Here is a 27,961-nt window from a genome sequence, read left to right as displayed (position 1 = left end):
TCCTAAGGAAACTGTTTGTAAGAAGCTCCAAAAGGTTCAATGTAATACATTGGTTGTAATAAACTGTCAGCTGTGAAATCCTCAGATAGGTGGGAAGTATGTGTCTTCACTACAATTCATGATGCAAACAATTGTCCACTCACAGTTTGGGGTCACTTGGCAGAAGTACAGAAAGCAAACCTGTTTACTTGATAATAACAAGTACATTGGTGTAAACGTTTGAAGCAAGGCCTCAGGCAAGATGGCCATCCTCTAAGTAAGCTCCAATGGGCAGGGAAACTGGGTCAGAAGGCAATGGCCCATTTCAAGGTGAGTTCCCCATCATGGATTCACAAGGCCAGCACCAAGTGCACATATCAACCAGGTTATAAGATGCTGACTGGTCATGGGGGCACAAATTACAGACAAGTTATAATTCTCACTCAGCCTGGATTTGCACTGCATTGAGTGGCTAAGATCATATTGCACAGCAGAACTGTTTTCTACACTACTGGCGTTTACAGCCATAAATGTTCCATGATTGCTGTTTTGCATGTCAGAGGCATTCTATGTTATATAACACTCATAACAGAGCACTGAAACTGGACCTGGCATTAGAATATGTATTAATCAGCACCTTCCCCTGGCTGAGCAGCCTATAAATGCTTGGCCTACTCTCTGAGGGGCACGAGAGCTACAATGTATGCACATAGTGACTAGGTCTTGAAGAGCTTATTGATCACAAGAGACAAAAGATATAATACTACAACTCTCTCTCACCTTTGAATGTAACTTGCATTGAGAGTCCGAGATGATATAAGAGGGCAAAACTGGCTTTCTCCCAGATAGAACATGAGGCCTTATGTCTATGATTTATCCTGTGCGCATCTGGAAACATTGAGACATTCTATATCATGTTATGATATAGTACAGATAAAGGTCTGGGAACTGGAATGTTAACTGGCTGTACCCTCAGACCCTTTCTCCCAACAGGACGATGCAAGCGGGACACAGCATAATCTGTGGTTTAAGTATTCTGTGTGTAACAGTGACACATGGCCCCTTTGAGCATATCTAATCCCACATCAGACAGACATCTCTTATTTAGTAAGGTTTTAATGGAAATGAATCAGACTCATCCACCAAGGCCTTTCAAACCAGATACCAAAATAGACACCATTATGAAGGAGCTTTCAACCATAAGTCAATCAATTGTGAAATTTAACACCAACATTTCCAACCTGTCCTCTGAGATCTTCTTGATCCATATTGTTCTGTCCTCCTTCATCACAAGACTGGGTGCAATAAAAAACAGACTAATGAAGATAGAGCAGCAAGTCGGGGAATTCTCAGACAAAACGTGGCATTTGAAAATAAGAATAGTGATCTGAGAGTACAGAGCCTAAAGGGACAACGTAAGGATTCATGGACTGTCCAAAAAAATGAGCAGGGTATGTAACTATTCCTTTTCCACATCTCAAGGGTTTAGAATTTCTGGGACCTCTGGATATAAAAGAGTACATATGATCATGACAAAAAGCACCTGAAGATAAATCTGGCCCAATATTTGTATGCCTCTTCTACTGCCAACATGTAAAAAAAAAAATCTTGTCTGCAGCAAAACGTGTAAAACTCCCTTTGTTATGGAGGCCCCCTGTTAGAAATTGGGTCTCTAGGTGGCGGAGGTGTGCACTTTTCCCAAGTAGGGACCACAGTCCTTGTCCGCGTAAGTCAGATACACAACAAAAATCAACCTGTCCTCACCCTCTGGTAGCTTGACCACAGAGCAGTCAGACTTAACTTAAGAGTGGCAATGTGTAAAGTAATTGTGCAATGCTTGAATTAGAGTAACACAGTGAAAACACCACAAAAAGACTTGTTTAGAACAATAGAGAATATGTCTCAGAGTAAAACAAGATCAAAACTACTAAAATACAATAAGTAGAACTCAAGATATGAATCTTTAAAGAATAAACTGCAATATAGTGCTTAGAAGTAGATGGCACTAAAAGGTTACTTGAGGTCACACTAGATCGAAGTAAATCCAAAGTTCAGGCCGACCACGATGGACCTCTAGCCAGCTACAGAATTCAAACCGGCCTGCTGAACAGTACCTTGGATGGAGGGTTGCGTCACCGTCAAGGAGGCAATGCGAAGGCGATGCATCGGGTCTGATCCGCGCAAACCTGGGGATGCATCATCGTCAAGCCGCACAGTCCTTGAAGCGATGCCATCAAGGTGCAGCGTCAAACCCCTTGCGATGAAGGCGAGACATTGCTGGAGGATGCAGTGTTCAGATCTGTGAAACGGCGCTGATGAGTCAATTTTTACAGCAGAACATTTGCAGAGTCCCCTTTCAAGGTTCAGGACTGGATTGGCACTTCTTGACAGGACAGGACTCGCAGCTGGCAGAGTCCACTAGCTGAAGCAGATTTGGAGGAAGTCTTTGATTGTCCTGAGACTTTAGAACAGGAGGTAAGCTAGTGAGCACTTTGACCTTGTGAGTATGTAGAGATTTAATCCAGTCCTTCTCACTCCCAGGCAAGAGGCAGCAGGCAGTAAGCCAACAAAGTTAAGCAGTTCAACAGAGTGGCAGTCACTTCTGGCAACACCACAAGCCATCTTCCTGGCAGAATGTCCTCAGATCCAGAAGTGTACTAATTTGGTGGGGTTTGCGGTCCAATATGTACACCTAGTTGTGCCTTTGAAGAGGGGGAGACTTCAAAGAGAGGCCTTTGAAATGCATAAGGTTCCTGACCTTCATTCCCTGGCTCCAGACACTATTCAGGGGGTAATGCAGCTCCTTGTGTGGGGATGGGTACAGCCCTATTCAGGTGTAAGTGTCAGCTGCATCCTGCCATCTAACCTGGTGATGGGCCATCAGAATGTAGATGTCGCACCCCAGCTCCCTTTGTGTGTGAATGTCTAGAGGAAATAAACAAAGCTCAGATGTCACCCAGACATGTATTTAGAGAAATGCAGAGGCATAGAATGGTTAAAGTAAGAGAGTGCCAATTCTCTAAAGGTGGCATTTTCAGACTTACAATTTAAAATCAGGCGTCACCATAAGTTTTGTTTTTAACTTGTGATTACAGGGACAGCAATCTCCACATTTCTATCTTTTCCCAATAGAAAATTACACTTTAAGACTGTTTCTAGGTAATCCCAATGTTAAAATATGGGAGAGATATGCATTGCAGTAGTAAAAAACAACTGTAATAGTTAATATTACCAGGACATGTTGAACTTAAAAGTACATGTGCAGTCTTTTCAATACACTGCACTCTACCATTTGGGCTACCTGGGGCCTACCTTAGGTGTAACTTACATGTAATAAAATGCAAGGTTTGGGCCTGGAAAGGTATGTGCAGTTTCCAGTTCAAAATAGCAGTTTAACACTGCACACACTGGCTCTGCAGTGGATGGCCTGAGGCATGTTTAAAGGGCTAGTGTAGTGGGTGGCACAATATGTGCTGCAGGCCCACTAGTAGTGTTGTGTAGCCATTTTAGTAATAGCTCCATGCACGTTATTTTAGCCTACTAGGCCTGAATCTGTGCACTTTACCCTAAATATATTTTATTCAGCTTCATTTATTATTCTTACAATAGCCACTTTTGCAGTCTTGTTTTATTTCTCTCAATCTAGCTGTTTTTGACTAGGTCAGCACTACATTATCAAACAAGACATTCTTACTCACTCTGTGCTTTTTACAAGGCTGCAGTAAGATAGGTTGCTGGTGAAAGTGGTACAAGTTTTGTCTCTGGCATTCACAGAAAAACATACATCCTTACATAGGGACATTTTCCCGGAACACCAGCTGTTTTATTATATAAACACTTCCTTGTCCCTTAAAAGTTAGAGGGAGATTCCAGCCAGAGGACCACAACTATATGCTGATTGCTGAACGCTTCGCTACAGCTGCTTATGCAGACTTCAGGCCTTTGCTCAGGTAGGGGGGAGGATGTCTTCCTAGGGGAACCTGAAGGGCAGAATTAGAGCTTAACACGCTGTGCTCTATTATAGCCTAGGTAGGAGTTAGTCTTTTGACTATAGTGACAATTTGGTAGCGTTATTTCTATGCTTTACTCTTCTTGTCACTATTTTAATCTTGTCATGCTGTATCGTCCTGGTTATTGCAGTACATGCTTTGCTATCTAAGATGCAGTTGCTTCATTAAAATCCTATTGAAACATATACTGCCTCTGCTTGTCATTGTGTATGTGAGACTAATGTAATTGAGAGAAACGGATGAGACCTGATTGACCACGGTTTCCTTGAGAAATCAATTATGTCATGCATCCGGCTGCCTAATCATCCCTGCCCTTGGGTAGAGATGAGGCACTGCTAGTTTCCCATAACAAAACCCGGATTGGGGCGACAGGTGTCACCTGTAGTGGGTCAGACTCAGTCTTCCACACCACAGGCGATTCTGCCGCTCAAAATCCAGTAGTCTCATTAGAATAATGAGAGCCTACGCGACAGTAGCATTTTATGTACAGGCCCTGGACACAGATAGTGCACTTTACTAGGGACTTACAAGTAATCAAATATGTCATTTGAGGATATGCCAATATAAACAAGTCTAGAGTACAAAACACATGCACTTTAGCACTGGTTAGCAGTGGTAAAGGGTACAGAATCCTAAAGCAAGCAAAAAGGAAGTTAGAAAAACAGGAGGTCAGAAGGCAAAATGGCAGGGGACATAATGCCAAGGATGCCTGGTCTAACACCCCTAATCCACATTTTGTTAGACTTTTCAAACTAAAGTAGGTTGAAGAGATGCCACTTCTCAACTCATTGCTCCCACCTCCAAAAGTTAGTTATTTTGCATGATTTCAGGTATGATATTTGTTATGTGAAATTTCTGACTTCATGTCATTATGCTACTTTATCTAATTAAGTACGTTCACTGTAAAGATTACCATGAGCATGCATTCGCAGTACAATTGACAACAAATGCAATTTAACAACAGATTGCAAGTCGCTGTTGTATGTGGTGCTTTTATTATTTCACACAGTTTTTTTTTAGAACAAAATGCTTCCTCATATCATGAATTGACAAAGGAAGCCTTTTGGACAAAAGTATAGCACTAAATGACAGATTTACATAGATACACGTTTGATGATCCCCATCTATTAACCACAAACTCTAGGTCTGTTTTGAAGTCTACTTATTCCAAGCACATATCAGAGCTGAGATTTTATAGTTCCCTGAAATTGAAATCTTTCGATTCTTATTCTCGGATTGTGACTGTTCCATGCCTTGAACCCTATTTGTCTTGGTTTTCAAGTTTTAAAATAATTTCCTTTTTAACACTTTTTAGACTTAATCTAATTCATTTTAAGGTAGCTTTCCCTGAACCATGTTTCTGGAAAAAGGATTTACCGCTTTGTCCCTGTGACTCCAAATCAACCCAGAGCACTTTGCATTTTTTTCTTTTTTGCCCTTTATATGCTGCACCTAGAGGGGCCTTTATTTTACCCACGTTACGTCTTTTTAGACCTATTCATTATAAGGAAGCCCTGCTATACCTTCAGAGATTGCCTAATATCCAAATTTGTCACCATGTATTAGACTTTGTCACAGCTTCTTTACGTATTAGGAAAAGGCCTACTCCTTTTTAAATATTTTATGTACGTATAGTATATCTTTTTAACGCTAACATTTGTACTTTTCTGACTTTGTGATTTTTAATCATGTCTAGTATATTTATCTATGTATGTCAAGGGGTTTCAGATTGGATGTTCATCTGGTGCTTCCAGTAATGGTTTTAAAGTTTTATTTTACTATTTATAGATTGGGAAATGTGTCTTGGTTTGTACTTTTATGGCAATTGCCGAATAAAGTTATTTGACTGACTGACTGACAGATTTACAATTCATGTAACTATGTGTAATGTTGCACAATTTTGCTGAAATTGTGAGTAATTATTCAAATGTGAATTTAGCAAATGCTTATAAGGGATTACTTAGAGATTAACTCTAATTCCATTATCCACCTTGATTAAATGCCTTGATTAAAATAAAACTTTGGGCCTCGTTTAGACTTAGGTGGGCGGGTTACTCCAGCACAATGGGGACAGATATCCTATTCACTGAAAAATAAATAATGGGATTTATATGTCGGCAGACTGGATAACCGTCACAATTGTGATGGAGTGACCCGTCCACCGGAATCTGAAACAGCCATTTGTCATTATAAAAGGGGAGAAAGAAGGCTGGTTGATTCTGGCCACTCAACTGAAACAATGAGAGGTGCATAGAGCAATATCAGTGATAATATCTTCTGATGATGTATTGTTAACTTATTCCACTGAAATGGCTGAAAGATCTGCCTATTCTTATGAAACCCTTTATGACTCAACACAACCCAATGCAATTAAATTAGAGGAGGTGTTTTGGACCTGGCCCTTTTGGCAGGTTCATCTCCTGACTTTTTGCCTCCTTCCTCCTATTTTTTTCTGACCTCTCGCTGTTGGCCCTAGGACTCTGAGCACTTTATCACTGCTGATCAGTGCGAAAGTGCAGGTGCTCTCCCTTCTAAAGTTGGTATGATTGGCTTATACCTAATTGGAATAGGTAATTTACCTGTAAGTCCCTCTGACAGTGGTATCGCAATACCCAGGGCCTATAAATAAAATGCTACTAGTGGGCCTGCAGCGCTGCTAAAGTAGCCTTTCAAACCTGTCTCAGGCCTGCTAGCACAGGGCCTGCGTGTGCAGTTTTATGCCACAGGGACCTGGCATCTAAATTTGCTTACCAGGCCCAGTACTCCCCTTTTACTACACGTAAGTCACCCCTAAGGTAGACCCTTGCTAGCCGTATGGGCAGGGTGCTATATATATAGCAGGCAGGACATGTGCCTGGTTGTGTGACCTGTCCTGGTAGGGCCAAACAGCCTATTTGGTTTCTCACTGCTGTGAGTTATGCCTTCTCATAGGATTGTATTGGAAATGCCCTGCCTTATGTCTAGGGGGTATTGTCTGATTTGTGAGGGGTAGGGTAGGCATGTTTGGTATGGTTGTAATAGTAGTGAGAAATGCTGCTTACTCATGTGAAGTGGATTTTTTATTACCATTACAGAAATGCCACTTCTAGAAAGTAAGCATTTCTCTGTGCTTCTGACTTTGGTGTTTTACAGCTTGACTCCAATACAAGTTTCAGGCAGCCTGTACATAGAGAGGGTGGAGGTGTCACAGAGGTGCATGTGCATTTTGAATAGTCTTCCTTGGCTGAAAGAAGGAGGAGGGGGGGCACACATGCATTTGTAAAAGCTGTGCCCTGGCTTCACACAAAATGGTTGTTGACCCCCAACTGATGTTAGGAGCCTGCCCTGGAGAAGAGAGGGAGCACTCCTAGAACCAGCTGTAACTGGTTGGAATCTCCTCTCCCCTTCTTTGTGAAACACTTCCAAAACTGAATATAAGTACAGGGGAGATTCCCCCACAATTTGGTGACATTTTGGAACTGGACACAGAATGCTGCTGGAAGGACTCACCAGGAACCGCCTGGAAATGCTGCTGTGCTGTGCTGACCGGTGACCTGCTTGGTCATGTGGAGGAACTACTAACTGCCTTGTGCCAGCCTGCTGCTGGGCGCTGCCGCCCTGTTCTCCATTTTTACTGTTGTACCCCAGAGGCTGGGCACCGTGGCCCTGGACCCCTGAAACCACCTCCAAGAGCAACTGGAGAGCACTCTGGTCAGACATCTTGAAGTGCTTGGAAGCGCTTTATCTTGGGTTTGTTTCACGTCCTGAAAGCATGTGTTTTGCCACCAGGAAATCACTGCCGCAACCCGGGCTCATTAAATTGCCCCCAGCGTTTGAAAAAGCGCATTGCTGGGCATTGCCGCGGCCCAGGCATCATCAATTTCATAGCACTGGAGATGTGCTGCCCCTAGGCCCCCTGGGGAAAAAGAAAAGTGAAGAAAGGAGTGAGCGTGCTCCTTCCGCGCCCCCGGGGCAGAGCACGCTCCGAGGAGCACCCTTGGGGCACAAGCAGGCACCCACTTTGGTGCCTGCCCTGTGCTGCAGCCAGGCGGGCTCTTTGCCTTGTCTGGAGGAGACAGGCGAGGAAGGAAGCCTCATCGGAGGCTTCCTGCCCCACCTGGCCCCTGTTGCAGTTTTGAGGATGGGCAGGGGGAAGCAATCCTCATCGGAAGCTCACCCCTGCCCCACCGGAGCACTGAGTGAGTCTTTGGAGACCGCGGGCCGGGCGAAAGCCTGGCCGGAGGCCCCTGCACCACTAGGTCTCCGGTTTCTGCCCTAATTGCTATGTTGGCTTTGGCCCCCTCTCTGGAGGGCCTGTTGTGGCCCAGTGGGGTCCCCATAGATCACAGGCACTGGGAGGCCCCACCCTCCCCCCAAATTATGTAAAGGCCCCCATTTGGTGCAGAGGAGCGCTGGGGTCCCTCTTTTTGATCTTCGTAGCACTGTAGGTGCCTAACACACAGAACTACAGGTACTCTTTGTGGACCATATATGATTTCAAATGTTCCTGGTTTGGACATGGTGGATTAATATGTTAGCCTGTTTCTTTTTGATGATGTGCCATATATGTGCTGATGTTCTTTTTATGGGCTTTCCATGCTGAAATATTTTTATTACTTGCCATATGTTTTATAATGTTCCTGATATGGGCATTCAGGATATTTCTATGACAAGTGCATTTCTTTAGTAATGCGATTCCTGACTACTGCATATGTTCCAGAATAATAAGTAACTTGTGTGTTATGTGTGACTACTGCTGGTTTCAGCAGAGTAACTATTGTGTAACGTTCTGACAACTGTTTAAGTAGCAGGGTATTACTGATATGTTGTGTTTGGTCTAGTAATCATGTTGTGTACATTGCAGTTTATTTTTACATAACTTGTGTTGTGTTTCCTTTGTGGTGGAGATAGTGCGTCAAGTGTGTTCTGTGTGTTGTACAAATGCTTTAGAAGTTGCCTCTGGGATAGGCCTGACTGCTCGTGCAAAGCTACCAAGGTGGAGAGCAAGAGTTATCTTGGACGTGTAACTCCCTTGCCCTGACTAGAATGGATGGGTTCTGCCTGGCTTAGGTGCATAGCCTAGCCAACCAGAAACCCAATTTCTAACGGGAGGTATTTCTGCAGTGTCTCACACTTCCATTAATTTTCTTCTGAAGGCACGGCACTCCTGGAGGGTGAGATTACACAAGAAGAGATCCCGGAGTCCATATCAGCACTCCCTACTTGCTGTTCTCCAGGTGAGAATGAATATCTGGAGTGCAAAGCCGACCTCGATTGTTACAAATATAGGTGTAACTCCCTCATCAATGTGGCAAGATCATATTAGTAGGCAACTAAGCTCAGAAGGGTGCCATGTTCCTTGCTTCATGAGCTTCAAGCTGGTTTTGTGCCTATGGGAACATCTAGGAACCACATGGCCACTTTATCTCATGTACTATGGATTGCTGATAAACATTGTGCAGAAGCGCTGTCTCTCTTGCTAGATGCAGACAAGACGTTTGATAGGGTGGAGGTTTCATTTACAAGATTGCAGATAAACGTTCCAGAATTGTAATTGATATGGGTCCTTTTCCTCTGGATAGTGAGTACGAATAGTTCAGGGGGCTTATCTGAGGACATAACTTACTGACCCAAATTAGGGTCGTTTGTTCTCACATTTGGAGGCCGATATGGGCTGTTTCTTCTTCTTCAGTTGTCCACCTCTTATACTTACATAATCATATATGTTCATTACCACTCTCTTCCCAGCACTATAGGGGTAAATTATAACCCTCTCCTGCTAACTGCAATGAGGAAGCCCTACATGACAACCACTAATCACCTGGCTCCTATAGCCTACGTTAGTATTATACTAAGCAAGCAAACTTCAAAAAGCAATTAATTAAGCAATCGCGGATTTATATGTCATCGGCTTAGTGTTTTCTGCTCAGGTCCCTCATGATCCATCTTCGTGCACTTTTTGGGTGCTGCACATTCAGCAGTACATTTATGCAGGATAATATTAGTGGTTGGTGGAACGACTTTGGGGTTGGGGAAGCAGGTTCTAGTCTCGGCGTACGCTCAAACTCCTGGGATTCTGGGCAAATCACTTAATCTCCCTGTGCCTACCAAAAATAAATGTGTCCTTGTGTAATGTAACGGGTGCTCATGTAAAGCGCTTCAATGCCTTCGGGTCGAGTTCGAGCTGTATAAAACTGCCAAAAAACTGTATAAACAATGTTCTACAAGCAAACAGATTGTACTTGCATGCTACCTTTCTAAGTGGTCTTGTACTTTTTTGTATTCACCTACTATGAATTCTAGATAAAATCAATAACGACATTTTGCAATAAAAAGTAAAACTGTGGGGTCACTAAAACAGATATTTCAACCAAATGACGAGATTCATAATACACTGCATTGTACAAGAAATTTTCTGTCTAACCGATCTAATTGGCATCATACAATGCATATGCTTTTACCATCAGACTATGACAGAAAGACTGATGATCTTTCCTGGCCGTTATTGTTAGTTTTACTGCTGCAGAAGGCCAAAGTGGTAGCCTCTACATCATCTTTTGTAGAGGATGATGCAATGTTATAGGACTGAAACTTTGCGGACATCATTTTTGCTACAAACAGGAAGAGTAATCCATGTCACATATACAGAGTCTCTTCTCTCAAGTGAGGGGGCAGGTGATTCATTACGACTGTCTTCAGTGCCCATCTCAGTCAGGCCTGTACCTTACGTCTTGCTTCACTTCATACTACAGAAACAGTGAGGTCTGGTCTAATGAATGAAGAGGAGCTGTCATCCCAAAAACTAGTATGTGACTTTAAATGCCCATGCATTATTCTCATGGTGCCTTACTTGCCCATGCAGCCTTTCGAATAGTTTCCTCTATTTTGGAAATTCTTTCTACTGGTTCTCACCCAGAACGTTGCAATAAACCATACCTATTGTTCTTCATAATTTAAAGTTGAGCCACCGTGTCTTCACTGATCCCTGTGAATAGTTGGTCATACTTGTGGCTTGGTTTCTCCCTTTATCCTCAAACACAATGTGGCAGGTGTGCTTTCCACAGTATCATATATGCATTATAGTCAATCGACTTCACATAGTGGAGGATGAGACATCCACCAAGTTTCGATGGAGTACTGTGTCCACCAAACCTCATGAAAATGATTTAGTAAGACCCCACACATCACTAATTCCTAAGGTGGATTTACACTGCATTTGTTCTCAGTATACATTCTCAGACTAAAGGCATAACCAGTAGAAATCTCGCTCAGCATATAAAGCTTAAAGCCATACAAGCTGACTTGCTTGGAATCTACTGCTTCAAAAGAAACTGCCCTTTACAGATGATCAAATTCGTCAGTTTCCATATTTCTCACTGGATTACAAATCATAGAAAACTTGACAGAGAAATGTTTCTGGACAGGGTGAATTGTGAACAGTTTATCTTGGTCTGGGTGGTCCAGTGTAGGGGTCAGCGATAAATTCCGCTGTGCTGGCGGAGTTGATAGAGTATCTACCATAATGTTCTGGCCGAATTCCGCCCAGGGGTGGGCGAAGATCATGAAGTTCTGCTACATGAAATTCTGCAGAGATCCCAAAAACTCTGCAAGAACTCCGGCTCACTCTGTGAATGGGCAGAGTTGGGTTCGGCCACCCGTTCATGCTGATTGGTGCAAATAGCTCATTCCACATTGCAAAGCAAGCATGAATGACATCACGTAATCGCATGCGCACACGGCCATCTTGCTTTTCCTATTCTGTGCATGGTGCTCGGCCTACTTTTCAATCCAGTCTCTATTTTTGTAATCCTTACTTTATCCCACTTATCCTCCCCTGTTTTACATTTAGCACATTAGTGTATATATATATATATATATATATATATATATATATATATATATGTGTGTGTATTTTTCCTTCCCATCCAGCACCATGGCAGAGTGTGGGAGAGGTGGTGCTAGTAAGGGGTGCAGCTAACCGCACACCCTGCAGTCACCAGGACCACCAGGTGGTGCAGCCACGCCCCATTTTCAGTGAGAAGGAGGTAGCTGCACTGTTTTCTTTTATGCTGTGCTATCTCCCCCTCAATGATGGCAGCAGGCTGCAGGTCGGGAGTAGGTACAGCCTGCAGGGGCATCGGCTACTATGGAGCAGGGTCCGCCCTTCCGTGCTCAGACATACCTGGGTTTGGCACACCCAGCAGCAGCTGATGCACTGCTAGCCCGACATCCTTGACGGGAACTGGACCTGCTCAACCTGCTGGGCATCCAGGTTGCGGGGTGTGGTGAGTACTAATTATTACTTTTTTTTGTGTCCTACAGTGCTATTTTCTTTCAAATAGCATGCTGCTCATACTCAGAGGTAAGTTAAGCTCACTTAAGGTTACAAATATCATATGATCCAATTTGAGTGAATCAGGTGCTCGGTGCTACCTAGTTCTGCTTGTCGTTCTAGGTGCTCGCTTGAGCTGATTATTTAAGAAGTCATGCAGACTCCTCTGTCCTGTCACTAAGATAATAGCACTGTGTTATTATTAATAGTATAATTCAGTTAGCATTCTCTTTGTCTTTCTTTTTATGTTGCTCGTACAGTTCTAAGCAATCACCCAGTGATCGGTAGTATGCATCTATGCATTGAAAAGTGAAACTGACTGAGTTTGCCCATCAAAGGAGTTTGCAAAACATAGATCATTCATTGGAATGCATTATTAGTTTCAAATGTAGTTTAGGAAATTTGTAATAGGGCTTAGGTAAGGTGTCAGAAATAAGGAACAGGTCAACTTGATAATATATGCGATCGGAGTTAGAAAAATACAATGTCAATATGTTACTACTTTTTCCTTTTCTTGTCAGAATAATTTCTAGGAAATTAACTATACCACTAATCTATTTTTGTTATCTTTTCATTTCTTTCATCATCACCCAAGGGCAAGAAGAAGTAATCGGAAGGTCGGGCTGAGTGCTGCAGTAGGTAGAAGTACCACTGCCACCACCAGCGTTGCGTTTTGTCTGCTATCTCCAGTAAGTTTTCATTAATATTATTTATTTCTTTAACATTTATCTCTCACCATTAGAATATTGTTTCTTTGTTTCTCTGGTACTCTGAATTATTTTCAAATCCTATTCATTTTGTGTAATTTTTGCTGAATCTCGTCATGACTCCCTACATTATCATTTTTTCTATTTTTCTTGTTTCTGTAGTTGACTTCCTCCTGTATGTACTAATCTGTAGTTTTCTTCTGCTCGGTTGTTAAGCGTTTCCTCTCCCTTAACTTATATACCCTGTGGGCTGGTACTGTGGCAGGGACGGGAGTTGAAGTGTTACATTGCTTGATTATTGACTATTACTAGTATACCCTCTGTATTTGTTAAGCACCTTAGATCTCATCCTTTATCATCCATGACCTCCCTGCCCATGGCATTTTGCAACCCATGGGCCATGACCTAACCTTACCTAACTGCAGTATGGTTCAGTTCAACACTGCAGTGTTGGCTGTATAATGTGGCTCTGCTTCTGTTAATGTAGCATTTACATTGCTTTAAATTAATTGCAATTTAAAACAAAAACAATTCCCTCCCAGTGCCCACTCAGTCACCTCTAGTGCCACACTCTTTTATTTGTTCCTAAGTTATGCTCAAAATGTTGAACAAAACATTTTGACATGTGCCACTTGTTTTGACATGTGCACTTGTTACGGGACAAGTGGTTCTTATGGCTTCCATAATGAATGTCTGCCTGTGGCTGACCATGACTTTGACCGCCAACAACTTGTTGGGATCTATGAGCCTAGTGGTGGTGGTGGCTCCCAGGCAGTCCAACCACTATTGTCTTAATCTAGTGGTTGGGCCACCATGATTGCGGCGGTTGTACTGCCACCACAGGTCTGGCGGTCATGAGACCGCCAAGCTTGTAATAACCCGCTAAGTCAAGTTTCCTTCCCTTAGTGCCAAGCAAATGTGTTTGATTGAAATAATTTGTGTTTGAGGGTGAGGCAAGGATGTAAAGTGGGATTAAGTGTTTATCCCAAAAAATCTATATATTCCATTCCTTTCCCTGTACTGCAGTATATCATTTTTTTCCACCGTCTACTTACGGTAGACAGGATATCTATTATCTGCATGTTATACATGATGTGTGCAGCATATATTATTCATGTACCTCTTAGGAGTCATGGCAGAATCAGGGTAGAATTGAAAGCCATTTGGAGAAGAGCAGGGCCTTTTGAATCAAAGATAATTATTTGTCTATTACAGGTGCTCCAGCTGCAGAGTGCAGAGAGTAGCAAATTTGTGCCTGATGCGCCAGCTACCATACCTCCAGTCATTTAGCACAAGAATAAAATACTTGTGCTCCATAGTGGATGATGGCTTCCTCATTAATCAGAGGTTTTTCCCTTTTTTCATACAAAGTGTCTGCATGGTTTACTTTTTCAGGAAATCCGTTGCAAGAAAACAAAATCACTCCTTTTTTTGATCTGGGGTTATGCTGTCTCCTTTCAGCTAGTCAGTGCTTTTATGTGAGCCATGTGTTGATTCAATCATGCCCCTGTGACTCTCCTAATCACATCAACGATTCCAATAGTCCTATGAGACCAGCAATATACTGAAATTATGCCACTAAATAATTTTAAGCAACAGCTTGCACAGATCATTCTTTACAATTGGTCTTTTTTTCTTTCCTTTTATAACTACTCCTGCTAGTCCACTATCACTTCTGACCTGACAGGAGAAAGCAGCCCTGCTCCGGCAGTACAGGTTGGAGGCCACCCTGGCCCAGGACCAACAGCTGGTGAGTGAGGAGGGTGAGGAACATGCCTCTACTTTGGGTCCTAGTTCTGCCAGCTAACTGCCCGTGCCTCCACCCTCCAGTCTATGCCAGCACCAGCCCAGCCGGCAGCTTGGAGCTGCCCATCCCCGTACCACTATGGCCACTACCCCTTCAGACCAGCTACTTCATTGCTGAGTGCTGCACAGGCTGGTGCACTCAGGCATTGCTGGTGTTGGCTGCTGTGAGACAAGACTGCCCTCTCTGGAAGTTGAAGGCAGCACCCCAGAACTTCAGAGTGGGACTCTCATTTAAAGCCATTCTTCTTTTAGGTCTCCAGCTTTCTCAACATTCCACCTCTTGTATTTTGAAACATCCCATTCAGAAAAAGGAATGAAAGTGGGCAGAATTTATTGTACTGTGGATCAAGTAGTGTGGCAAAGATGTACTCTTTGGATAATTTGAAGTAATTTAGCAGCATTGCATTACAAGCCAAGGAAAGGATTAAGCTCTCAAATAAGGCATGCGCTTCTGAGTTTTTGTTCACACCTGTGATTGCAAACCTATCAGACAACTTTTTTATCTGGTCCTGTAGCAGATGCAACAATGGGATAGCACATTGGGGCCATGCTATCCAACCTGGATAACAGTAACACAACATACAGATATGCTTTGCTTCACGTGCATCTATTCTAAACGAGACAGTCAGGGAGGTACATTGGTAAATGGAATAATCTTGAAAAAAAGGAGGTTGTTGGGTGCCTATGGCAGGCAAGGTGGTCCAGGGGAAATTATGCTGATTACTGATGTGTGTGCAGCGCACCTACTGTTTGGTAGGCAGGGTGTTCAGGATGAAATGGAAAAATGCAAAAAAAATAAGAAGAAAATAGAAGAAAAATATTAAAATATAAATAATTAAAAAAATTAAAAAAGAAAATTACAAAATTAAAATTAAAAAAATTAAAACAAGAAAATGATGATGAATTGCTGATGTTTGTATAGGAGTATAAGAAATCTACTCTGAGGCATAGAGGTGCCTGATGAAAACTACAAAAAATGCATGTAAAATAAAGCACTGTTCATAATAATCATATTCATAAAATACATTGACTACAATGATGATCAAGCATATTATTAAACTGATATCACATCCATGCAAGCCTATGGTATAACCACACTGTCTTGATGCACAAAATGGCTGCCAGCCACATAGCCAAACAACAACAGCAAGCAAGGAGGCATGGAGATCAAAGAAAACATGGAAGCCTATAGCAAAAACACACTGGCTGGAGGCACAACATGGCTGCCAGGCATATGGTCAAATAACTACAGCGAGCATGGAATCATTGGCAGCAAAGAACACATGCTAGCATACAGCAAAAAGCGCACTGGCTGGATGCACAAAATGGCTGTCAGCCACATGGTCAAACAATAGTAACAAGCAAGGAGGCATGGAGATCAAAGAACAGATGCAAGCCTATGGCAAAAACACACTGGCTGGCTGCACAAACTGGCTTCCAGGGACATGGTCAAACAACAACAGAGCGCAATGAAGTGTGGGCAACACAAAACATATACAAGTCTGTGGCAAAAGCTCATGGGCTGGCTGCACAAAATGGCTGCAAGCCACATGGTCAAACAACATTGAGTAAGGAGGAATGGAGAAAAAAGACACATGCAAGCCTATGTCAAAAGCACACTGGCTGAGTTCACAAAATGGCCTATGACTAAATGGTCAAACAACAACAGCGTGCAGGTAGGCATGGAGAACAAAGAACACATGGAAACATGTGGCAAAAAGGACACTGGCGGCGGGACAAAATTGCCAACAGCCACATGGTCAAAGGAGCAAGGAGGCATGAAGAACAAAGAACTCATGCAAGCCTATGGCAAAAGCAGACTGGCTGGATGCACAAAATATCTGCCAACCACATGGTCAAACAACAACAGTGAGCAAGGAGGTATGGGGGCAAAAACACATGGTGGCTGAAGGCAAACACACTCACACACACTGGCCAGACAAAGGAGGCATGATAACACTGGAGAGAACACTACCATTATTTCAGCAATGCAAAACATGAAAATTAACAGAGCTATTAAAATTTTACAACAACACATCTTCCTACGGCATCAATTATACCTCACATATACACTTTTTGCAGAGAAAAAATTTACAATAGCCAAAAATGTTGATTTAATCCAATGCCATTCCTGTCCTAAATGATGTTTTAAAAAACATATACCACAGAAAAAATGATTTCATACATTAATAACTAGCACTAGGTCTTCTGCTGGATGGACTGTTGGAAAACAAGGCCACACAGTAAAATAAAGGAACATGGAGAAAAGGTACTGAACTGTAGAACATTTTGTTTTCATTAACACAGGGTGAAAAATGAAATGCTAAAAAAGAACTAGGCCCCTACTGAAAGTCCAGGCCACATACCACATTGAAAATTAAAAATCAAATAGAAGTTCAAAGAAATACTGGTGCATGTACTATCAAACAAAGAACACATTATACAATATCATTTGAACTTACTTGTCTGATATCACAGAAAAAAAAGTCCTTAAATCCAAAGGCATATATCCAGCAGAAAAGAGAATGGTCCTTCTACCGCAAAAAACGAGTGAAAAGTGACCATGAGATGGACAAGAGACTGGGAGAAGCCAGCTGAAAAGGAATAGGAAGTTGGAGTCTCTGTGGCAAAAAGATAAAGAAATGACTTCTTGCACTAAAAAACAACTTGAAATGTCCACTGGAGAATAAAATCCACTCAAAAAGGTCTTTTTGAGTAGATTTAGCTACTTCTCGAGTACAGAATCTACTTGAGGTACGCTCAGGAGTGGCTCTATAACGGCGCTGTTGAGACAGGAAGCTGCGCAAGTGTGTGCAAAATCTCTTGTGATCTCGCTAGCGGCCTGAGAATATCATGGCATTCGTGAGTGAGCACCAAACACAAATCTTGCTCGGCATATGGAAGGAAAGAATTCTGCTTCATGGTGGATGAAGGAATTTGAGAACTCTGCTTCACTGCATAGCGTGGAGTGCCTAAATTCTGAAAACTCTGCGAGCGGAGTGGAGTTTACTGCCTGGGACCAACTCCGTCAACCGCCATGTGACAAAGTTTTTTCTCACATGAGGCTCGACAGCGGTAAGTTGGTAAACATGAGCAAGAATTTGCATCCCCTACCATGATTTTCAGTCGCTAGGTAGGCACCCAGCAAGATTTCCTCAATGCAGTCAGTAGCAACCGTTCATTGTCAGAAAGCTGCCACTCAAGTAGAAAATCTACTCGAGTGACACCAAAATCAACTCAGGAAGCCGCTGCCTCTGGTGCACTGCGTGGTGCAATTAGCACTGAATTTTCAGAGCAAAACAAGCTCCTGGCACAAAAAATCCGCACACGCTATGCAACATGCCTAACTCAGCCCATTTGGCGAACTCTGCAGAATCTTGTGGAGTTTTCATGTCACTCTATGGATATCTGTATAGCAAAATTCAATGAGTTCTACCCACCACTACTGTGACAATGATGTAGAGTTATAATTGAAATTCAGCCCACACTGCTGAATACATAAAACAATCTCTCCTCATGGTAAGTGGGCAGCTGGGTATTGTCCAAACCATACAATAAGACCAGTAAGACTATATCAATGGTTTGCACAATAGTCCCATGAGCAGTGTATGAAGTCAAAAAAATTTCAACTTTCAATGTCAATTGAGAATCCACAGGAGTGTCCTGAAATGAGGCAGCAGAGTGACGTCATGCATCCACAAGGTTGTGTCATCCACAAATGTTGGAAGTAATCAGAAGACCAACAACTTTCACTATTTACTTTACAACCAGCATTCCCAGAGTAAGGAGAAATTAGCACCTGTACCCTGTTAGGAGGCAATAAGGAGTGCACTCTTCATGTGCAGTCCCAATTGGGCATCGTTTTTATTGTCTCTCAGCAGCACAGGTTATGCTTGGAAAGGGACATCACACCATTCTTGTTGTGCTTCATGGCCATGTTCTTCAGAATCACTAGAAAGGGAGACCACCAACCAAAAATAATATTTACAGATTATGATCCTATCCCTCAGATGCAGTCTAAGCATCAGAACATGCCAGTTTTCTTACATTACTTGACTTAAGACCTTTAAAGAAGTCATCCACTATGTATATTTCCTTTCTAAACTTTTGTCCTCAAATACTGTGTGTTAAGTACAATGCAGAGGGACTTGTAAAAATGTTCATACACTGAGAATGCTGTTTGTGTGATATGAGCAGAGAGTGAGTGTTAGAAATGGGGTCTTTGGTTGACAGTCAGGTTACCCCCTGTTCAAGCAAGGACCCTCACTCTAGTCAGGGTAAAAGAGAATCACCCTCAGCTAACCCCTGCTTACCCCCTTGGTAGCTTGGCAGAGCAGTAGGCTTAACTTCAGAGTGCTAGGTGTAAACTATTTGTACCAACACACACAGTAACTTAATGAAAACACTACAAAATGACACAACACCAGTTTAGAAAAATAGGAAATATTTATCTAAAAAAAAAACAAGACAAAACGACAAATATCCAACATACACAAGTCAAGTTATGAATTTTTAAAGATTAAACTCAAAAATAGCGCTTAGAAACAAAAATACTTCGATGAGGTGTTAACAAGGCGTCGTGACGGAGTCGTTCCCAACAAGCCGACACCAGCGGCGCCGGACACGGAGTCGCGTAGACCCCCAAGTACAGTACCTTTGGTGAAGAGTGAAAACAAGCCGATGCGCGAAGTCGGGGATCGCGGCGTCTGTGCGACATGTTGAATCCGCGCACTTCGAGCGGCGTCGGTCACGACGTGGTGCGGCAACTTCCATGGAGTCGTGGACTTCAGCGAGGCTAGAGCGGCGTCGGGCCTGCGAAGAGCGTCGTGTTCCAGCGACATTCACGGCGTCGGGTGCAGGCGGTGTCACCGGATTCAGCAGCGCCGGCGGTCCGAAGTCGTCCGAAGTCAATTTCCGTGGTTTTCCATCAGCTTTCCTTTCAAGGGCCCAGGGACTGGATAGGGGACCACTTGTCAGAGCAGGAGTCTCTCCAGAGACTCCAAGTGCTGGCAGAGAGAAGTCTTTGCTGTCTCTGAGACTTCAAACAAAAGGAGGCAAGCTCTAAATCAAGCCCTTGGAGATTTCTTCACAAGATGGAAGGCACACAAAGTCCAGTCTTTGCCCTCTTACTCTGGCAGAAGCAGCACTGCAGGAAAGCTCCACAAAGCACAGTCACAGGCGGGGCAGCACTTCTTCCTCAGCTATTCAGCTCTTCTCCAGGCAGAGGTTCCTCTTGGTTCCAGAAGTATTTCTAAAGTCTGTGGTTTTGGGTGCCCTTCTTATACCCAATTTCTCCTTTGAAGTAGGCCTACTTCAAAGTAAAGTCTCTTTGGAATGTGAAATCCTGCCTTGCCCAGGCCAGGCCCCAGACACTCACCAGGGGTTTGGAGACTGCATTGTGTGAGGGCAGGCACAGCCCTTTCAGGTGTGAATGACCACTCCTCCCCTCCCTCCTAGCACAGATGGCTCATCAGGATATGCAGGCTACACCCCAGCTCCCTTTGTGTCACTGTCTAGTGTGAGGTGCAACCAGCCCAACTGTCAAACTGACCCAAACAGGGAATCCACAAACAGGCAGAGTCACAGAAATGGTATAAGCAAGAAAATGCTCACTTTCTAAAAGTGGCATTTTCAAACACACAATCTTAAAATCAACTTTACTAAAAGATGTATTTTTAAATTGTGAGCTCAGAGACCCCAAACTCCACATGTCCATCCGCTCCCAAAGGGAATCTACACTTTAATCAGATTTAAAGGTAGCCCCCACGTTAACCTATGAGAGGGACAGGCCTTGCAACAGTGAAAAACACATTTAGCAATATTTCACTGTCAGGACATATAAAGAACATTAACATATGTCCTACCTTGACCATACACTGCACCCTGCCCTTGGGGCTACCTAGGGCCTACCTTAGGGGTGTCTTACATGTAAGGAAAGGGAAGGTTTAGGCCTGGCTAGTGGGTACACTTGCCAAGTCGAATTTACAGATAAAACTGCAGACACAGACACTGCAGTGGCAGGTCCGAGACATGATTACAGAGCTACTTATGGGTGGCACAACCAGTGCTGCAGGCCCACTAGTAGCATTTGATTTACAGGCCCTGGGCACCTTCAGTGCACTGTACTAGGGACTTACTAATAAATCAAATATGCCAATCATGGATAAACCAAACACATACACATTTTGTAAAGGAGCACTTGCACTTTAGCACTGGTTAGCAGTGGTAAAGTGCCCAGAGTAACAAAAACAGTAAAATCATAGTCCAGCACACATCAACAACCTGGGGAACAGAGGCAAAAAGTTAAGGGAGACCACACCAAGAATGAAAAGTCTAACACGTGTCCCCCCCAGCTGAAAGTGGGGAACAACTACCCAACCTCATGGGAGTTCTCATCACTAAGGCGGAAGAACCTGGACAGACCATCAGCATTGGCGTGCTGTGTACCAGGAGTGTGTTCCACCGTAAAGTCCATCCCCTGTAGGGAAATGGACCACCTTAACAGTTTTAGATTCTCACCCCTCATCTGCATTAACCATCTGAGGGGCCTGTGGTCGGTCTGAACTCGGAAGTGAGTCCCAAACAAGTAGGGTCTTAGCTTCTTCAGTGCCCAGACCACAGCAAACGCTTCACATTCTATAGCACTCCACCTACGTTCCCTGGGTAGTTACCTCCTGCTAATGGAGGCTCCGGGTTGATCTAGGCCCTCTTCATTAAGCTGTGAGAGTACTGCTCCAATACCATGCTCTAAGGCGTCTGTTTGCACAACAAACTCCTTGGAGTAGTCAGGTGCCTTCAGCACACGTGCTGTGCACATGGCAGCCTTCAGGGCATCAAAAGTGTTCTGGCAAGCCTCTGTTCAACTCAGTTAAGGGGGTAACAATGGTACCATATTCCTTAAAAAACCTCCTGTAATATCCTGTGAGACCTAAAAAGGATCTCACTTCAGTCTGGGTCTTGGGAGGCTCCCAAGCCAGAATCGTGTCAATCTTAGGCTGTAGGGGTGCCACCTGGCTACTCCCCACCTGGTGTCCTAAGTACACCACAGAACCCTGCCCTATTTGGCACTTGCTCGCCTTAATAGTGAGGCCTGCCTTCTGCAGGGCCTCTAACACTCTCCAGAGGTGTTGCAGGTGATCCTCCCATGTGGAACTAAACACAGCAATGTCATCCAGGTAGGCGGCACTGAACTCATCCAGTCCTGCCAACACCTGGTTGACCAACCTCTGAAAGGTGGCAGGGGCATTCTTCACCCCAAATGGCATCACTTTAAATTGAAAGTGTCCATCTGGTGTAGAAAATGCTGACCTCTCCTTGGCCCCCTCAGTTAAGGCAATCTGCCAGTACCCAGATGTTAAATAAAACGTACTGTGGTACTTGGCAGCTCCCAACCGGTCAATGAGCTCATCAGCTCGGGGGATGGGGTGTGCGTCAGTCTTGCTGACCACATTGAGTCCCCGGTAGTCCACACAGAACCTGAGTTCTGGTTTGGCACCAGGTGCAGGAGCCTTTGGGACCAATACTACTGGGCTGGCCCAAGGACTGCTGGAGTGCTCAATAACCCCTAGGGTAAGCATTTTGGATACCTCATCCTTAATGCATGCCCTGACCCTGTCAATCACCCGGTAAACCTTCTGTTTAATAGGTGTACTGTCCCCAGTGTCCACATCATGTGTGAACAAGTGTGTGACTCCTTTGATCAAGGAAAACAGTGAGGAAAACTGTCCCAACACGTGGCGACAGTCACCTTGCTGCTCCTCAGTCAGGGAGGGGGAGAGGATCACTCCCTCCACTGACCCATCTTTTTCTCCTGCAGACAGGAGGTCAGGAAGAGGCTCACTCTCCTCCTCTACCCCATCATCTGTCCAAGGAGCATGGACAGTTCAGTCCGCTCAAAGTGAGGTTTGAGGCGGTTGACATGCAGGACCCTTAAAGGGTTCCTTGGAGACCGCAAGTCCACCAGGTAGGTGACTTCACTCTTGCGCTCCACCACCTCAAATGGCCCAGTCCATTTATCCTGGAGCACCCTAGGCTCCACTGGTGCCATCACCCACACTTTTTGAGCAGGTTGAAACTCGACCAGAGTGGCATTCTGGTCATACCACCGTTTCATATCCTCCTGGCTTGCTTCCAGGTTCTCCTGAGCGAGACTCCTGAAGCGGGCAGTCTGGTTTCTCAAAGCTAGCATGTAACTGAATACATCCTGGGGGGGTTTACTAGGAGCTTTCTCCAAAGCTTCCTTAACCAGACTCAAGGGTCCCCTCACAGGGTGGCCATAATTCAGCTCAAAGGGGCTCAACCCCAGTCCCTTTTGAGGCACCTCCCTGTAGGCGAACAGAAGGCATGGCAAGAGGACGTCCCACTTCTGCCTCAAGGGCTCTGACAGGCCCATGATCATGCCTTTTAAGGTGCGGTTGAATCTCTCAACCAGACCATTACTTTGGGGGTGGTAAGGGGTGGTGAACTTGTAGGTTACCCCACACTCCTTCCACAAAGTCTTCATATACGTGGATATGAAGTGGGTACCCTTATCAGATACCACTTCCTTGGGGAGCCCCATGCGGGTAAAACCCCCCATCAATGCACGACCCACCACAGGGGAAGTGATTGATCTCCAAGGAATGGCTTCTGGGTACCGGGTGGCGTGGTCCACCAAGACCAGGATAAACCTGTTGCCCATGGCTGTCTTGGGATACAGAGGCCCCACAATGTCAATGCCTACCCTCTCAAAGGGAGTACTGACAACAGGCAAAGGCTGGAGGGGAGCTTTACATTTCCTCCCACTCTTGCCACTTGCCTGACAAGTCTGACAAAACCTGCAATGTGCATCTGAGTGCCTGCGCATTAGGGGCCAGTAAAAGTGGGTGACAAGCCTCTCAAAGGTCTTGTCCTGCCCCAAATGTCCAGCTAAAGGCACATCATAAGCCAACCCCAGTAGGAAGGCCCTGAAGCACTAGGGTACCACCAGCAAACGGGCTGACCCAGGCACAGGAACCTTAGGCTCGCTATACATGAGGTCATCCTCCCAATAAATCAGGTGTGATCCTGGCTCCTTGCCAGCCGCCTGGTCTGCCGCCTGCTGCCGCAAACCCTCCAAAGTAGGGCATCACTTCTGTGCTGCACAGAATGCTTCCCTGATGGGCCCCCCTCCTGCTTCCACTGCTACAGCTCAGGGACCTCCCCCAATTCAGCCACCTGTTCCCCTGTAGGCTCCAGGGCATCACCCTCAGGCTCTGCCTCCTCCCGGACAGTGGGAACTTCTGGGGCCGGCTTCCCCGCGCCCCCTGCCCCTCCTCTTCTTGGCGGTCCCCTGGGCCACTGTTTCAGGCTCCAGGGGCTCTTGATTACCCTGACGGGCTGCCATTGACCGGGTGGCTACGCATACCCACCCAGGCAGACCCAACATCTCCAAGTGAGACCTGTGTTCCACCATCTTCCAAGGGGAATCCTCCAGGTCATTGCCTAGCAAACAATCAACAGGCATGGTTGGACTCACAGCTACCTTCAAGGAACCTGAGACCCCCCCCATTCAAAGGGAACCTGCGCCACTCTGCACAGGCGCTCTGAGTTGTCCACTGCAACTACTTAGTGAAGTACCTGGGGATCAATCTGCTCTTCAGACACCAGCTGACTCCTCACTGTAGTCACACTTGCTCCTGTGTCTCTCAGAGCCTCCATCCTCTGTCCATTAATGGTCACCCACTGCCTGTACTTCTTAGTGTTTTCAGGCACTAGGGTTCTCTGGACCATCTCACTGTCCCTTAATGAGACAAGGGTCATCTCAGCTGGTTCCCACCCACCTGAAACCAACTCCTCCCCAAGCGCTACACTGGCCAAACCCTGGGACAGTGCACCAGTGGGTGCTGGTGTACTTTTGGGGCATTTGAGGTTCCCCCTCACATGACCCACCTGGTCACATGCATAGCACTTACGTGGGGGACCACCTGCCACTGGCTTCCCTTTGGAGAACCATGGCTTCTTTTCACTGGGGGGTTGGGAATCCTTACCCTGGGAATCAGTTTGGGGCCCTTTAGTGAACTCCCCCTGTTTGCCCTTACCCCCCCCTTTCTTCTGAGAGGGACCCTGCCCGCCCTTGGCGTGGTCTCCCCATACCTCTTTTGGACCCTGGTGCTCTCCCAGCGGTCCGCTTCCTGCACAAGCTTCCTGGGGTCAGTCAGCTTGCTCTCAATCAGGTGTTGGCGCAGCTCTGGAAAACATAAACTGTACAAGTGCTCCCAAGCAATCAGATTGTAAAGCCCCTCATACGTAGTTACCTTACTGCCCTTCACCCAACCATACAGTGACCTGCAATAAGAATCAACACATTCCAACCATGTTTGGGATTCCTTCTTCTTGTAGGACCTAAACTTAATATTGTGTTGCTCAGGGGTAAGACCATACCTTGTAAGCAAGGCATCCTTCATGTTAGAGTAGGTGAGATTCTGAGCATCCCCTAAGGCTGTCAGTGTATCCCTCCCCTCTACCTCAAAGTGCTTCCACATACCCTCCACCAATGAGCTTCAGGGACCAGATTCATGTGGAGAGCAGAATCATACCCCTTGAACCACAAGTATATGTCATCCTCCCTCCTGTAATCTTTCACAAGGTCTTTAGGAATGTGTACCCTCCTCTCAGGCTGCACTGTAGGGTTGCTGCTACCATCTCTACTGGACTGGCTTCTATGATCCATGTCTTTCAAGCTAAGCTCATGAGCCATCGCTAACTTCCTTTCCTCAAGGGCTAGCCTCCTCTGCTCCAATTGGTACTCCCTTTCTGCCTGTCTGTCCTGTAACTCCTCAGGTGTCAGACCCTTGGATGAGACACTGCTACCTGCCCTGGAGACCTTCTCCCTGGACATAACAGGCCCACCCACAATACCATTGTGTACTGAACACTCTTCCTCATCCTCCTCATCTCCCTCATCTCCCTCATCCTCTGTGTGCCCTTCAGTGCTCTCGGCTGTCACCCAGGCCCTCAGCGCCTTTTGCAGCTCCTCCTTCCTGGATGAGCTCTTAATGGAACAGTCAAAACTTTTACAGAACTGCTTCAACTGAGCTTTGGTATAACTCTCCAATTTCTCAAGGTCAAAGTCAGCTCCAACTGATGCATCTCCAGCATGGGACATGATGAAGATTCAAAAACAAGTGCAAAGTTCCAAAGGCAGAAAAACAAGTTCCCAAATGAAGTTCCAAAGAAAGTCAATCAAGGAATCAGCGGAAAAAAATGGAAGTAGAACAAAAACAGTCCCAAAGAGAAAAAAATCTGAAGATCACCAAACAAGTAGTATGTGGTCACGTAGTGGTCTGAACTCAAACAGTAGTGTACACTTAATCACTGTATGTCAAGTACAAATACAAGTCCAAATCCCAAACGTTGATCACCAATGTTAGAACTGGGGTCTTTGGTTGACAGTCAGGTTACCCCCTGTTCAAGCAAGGACCCTCACTCTAGTCAGGGTAAAAGAGAATCACCCTCAGCGAACCCCTGCTTACCCCCTTGGTAGCTTGGCAGAGCAGTAGGCTTAACTTCAGAGTGCTAGGTGTAAAGTATTTGTACCAACACACACAGTAACTTAATGAAAACACTACAAAATGACACAACACCAGTTTAGAAAAATAGGAAATATTTATCTAAACATAACAAGACCAAAACGATAAAAATCCAACATACACAAGTCAAGTTATGAATTTTTAAAGATTAAACTCAAAAATAGCGCTTAGAAACAAAAATGCTTTGATGAGGTGTTAACACGGCGTCGTGACGGAGTCGTTCCCAACAAGCCGACACCAGCGGCACCGGACACGGAGCCGCGTAGACCCCCAAGTACAGAACCTTTGGTGAAGAGTGAAAACAAGCCGATGCGCAAAGTTGGGGATCGCGGCATCTGTGCGAAATGTTGAATCCGCGTGCTTCGAGTGGCGTCGGTCACGACGTGGTGCGGCGACTTCCACGGAGTTGCGGACTTCAGCGAGGCTACAGGGGCGTCAGGCATGCGAAGAGCGTCGTGTTCCAGCGAAGGTCAAGGCGTCGGGTGCAGGCGGTGTCACTGGATTCAGCAGCGGCCGCGGTCCGAAGTCGTCCGAAGTCAATTTCCTTGGATTTCCACCAGCTTTCCTTTCAAGGGCCCAGGGACTGGGTAGGGGACCACTTGTCAGAGCAGGAGTCTCTCCAGAGATTCCAAGTGCTGGCAGAGAGAAGTCTTTGCTGTCCCTGAGACTTCAAACAACAGGAGGCAAGCTCTAAATCAAGCCCTTGGAGATGTCTTCACAAGATGGAAGGCACACAAAGTCCAGTCTTTGCCCTCTTACTCTGGCAGAAGCAGCACTGCAGGAAAGCTCCACAAAGCACAGTCACAGGCAGGGCAGCACTTCTTCCTCAGCTATTCAGCTCTTCTCCAGGCAGAGGTTCCTCTTGGTTCCAGAAGTATTTCTAAAGTCTGTGGTTTTGGGTGCCCTTCTTATACCCAATTTCTCCTTTGAAGTAGGCCTACTTCAAAGTAAAGTCTCTTTGGAATGTGAAATCCTGCCTTGCCCAGGCCAGGCCCCAGACACTCACCAGGGGGTTGGAGACTGCATTGTGTGAGGGCAGGCACAGCTCTTTCAGGTGTGAATGACCACTCCTCCCCTCCCTCCTAGCACAGATGGCTCATCAGGATATGCAGGCTACACCCCAGCTCCCTTTGTGTCACTGTCTAGTGTGAGGTGCAACCAGCCCAACTGTCAAACTGACCCAAACAGGGAATCCACAAACAGGCAGAGTCACAGAAATGGTATAAGCAAGAAAATGCTCACTTTCTAAAAGTGGCATTTTCAAACACACAATCTTAAAATCAACTTTACTAAAAGATGTATTTTTAAATTGTGAGCTCAGAGACCCCAAACTCCACATGTCCATCCGCTCCCAAAGGGAATCTACACTTTAATAAGATTTAAAGGTAGCCCCCACGTTAACCTATGAGACGGACAGGCCTTGCAACAGTGAAAAACGAATTTAGCAATATTTCACTGTCAGGACATATAAAACACATTACCATATGTCCTACCTTAACCATACACTGCACCCTACCCTTCGGGCTACCTAGGGCCTACCTTAGGGGTGTCTTACATGTAAGGAAAGGGAAGGTTTAGGCCTGGCAAGTGGGTACACTT

This window comes from Pleurodeles waltl, chromosome 4_1, assembly GCF_031143425.1.
Source record: "Pleurodeles waltl isolate 20211129_DDA chromosome 4_1, aPleWal1.hap1.20221129, whole genome shotgun sequence".
NCBI classification, from domain to species: Eukaryota; Metazoa; Chordata; class Amphibia; order Caudata; family Salamandridae; genus Pleurodeles; species Pleurodeles waltl.
The sequence above is the reverse complement of the archived record's forward strand: the minus strand, read 5'-3'. Positions refer to the sequence as shown.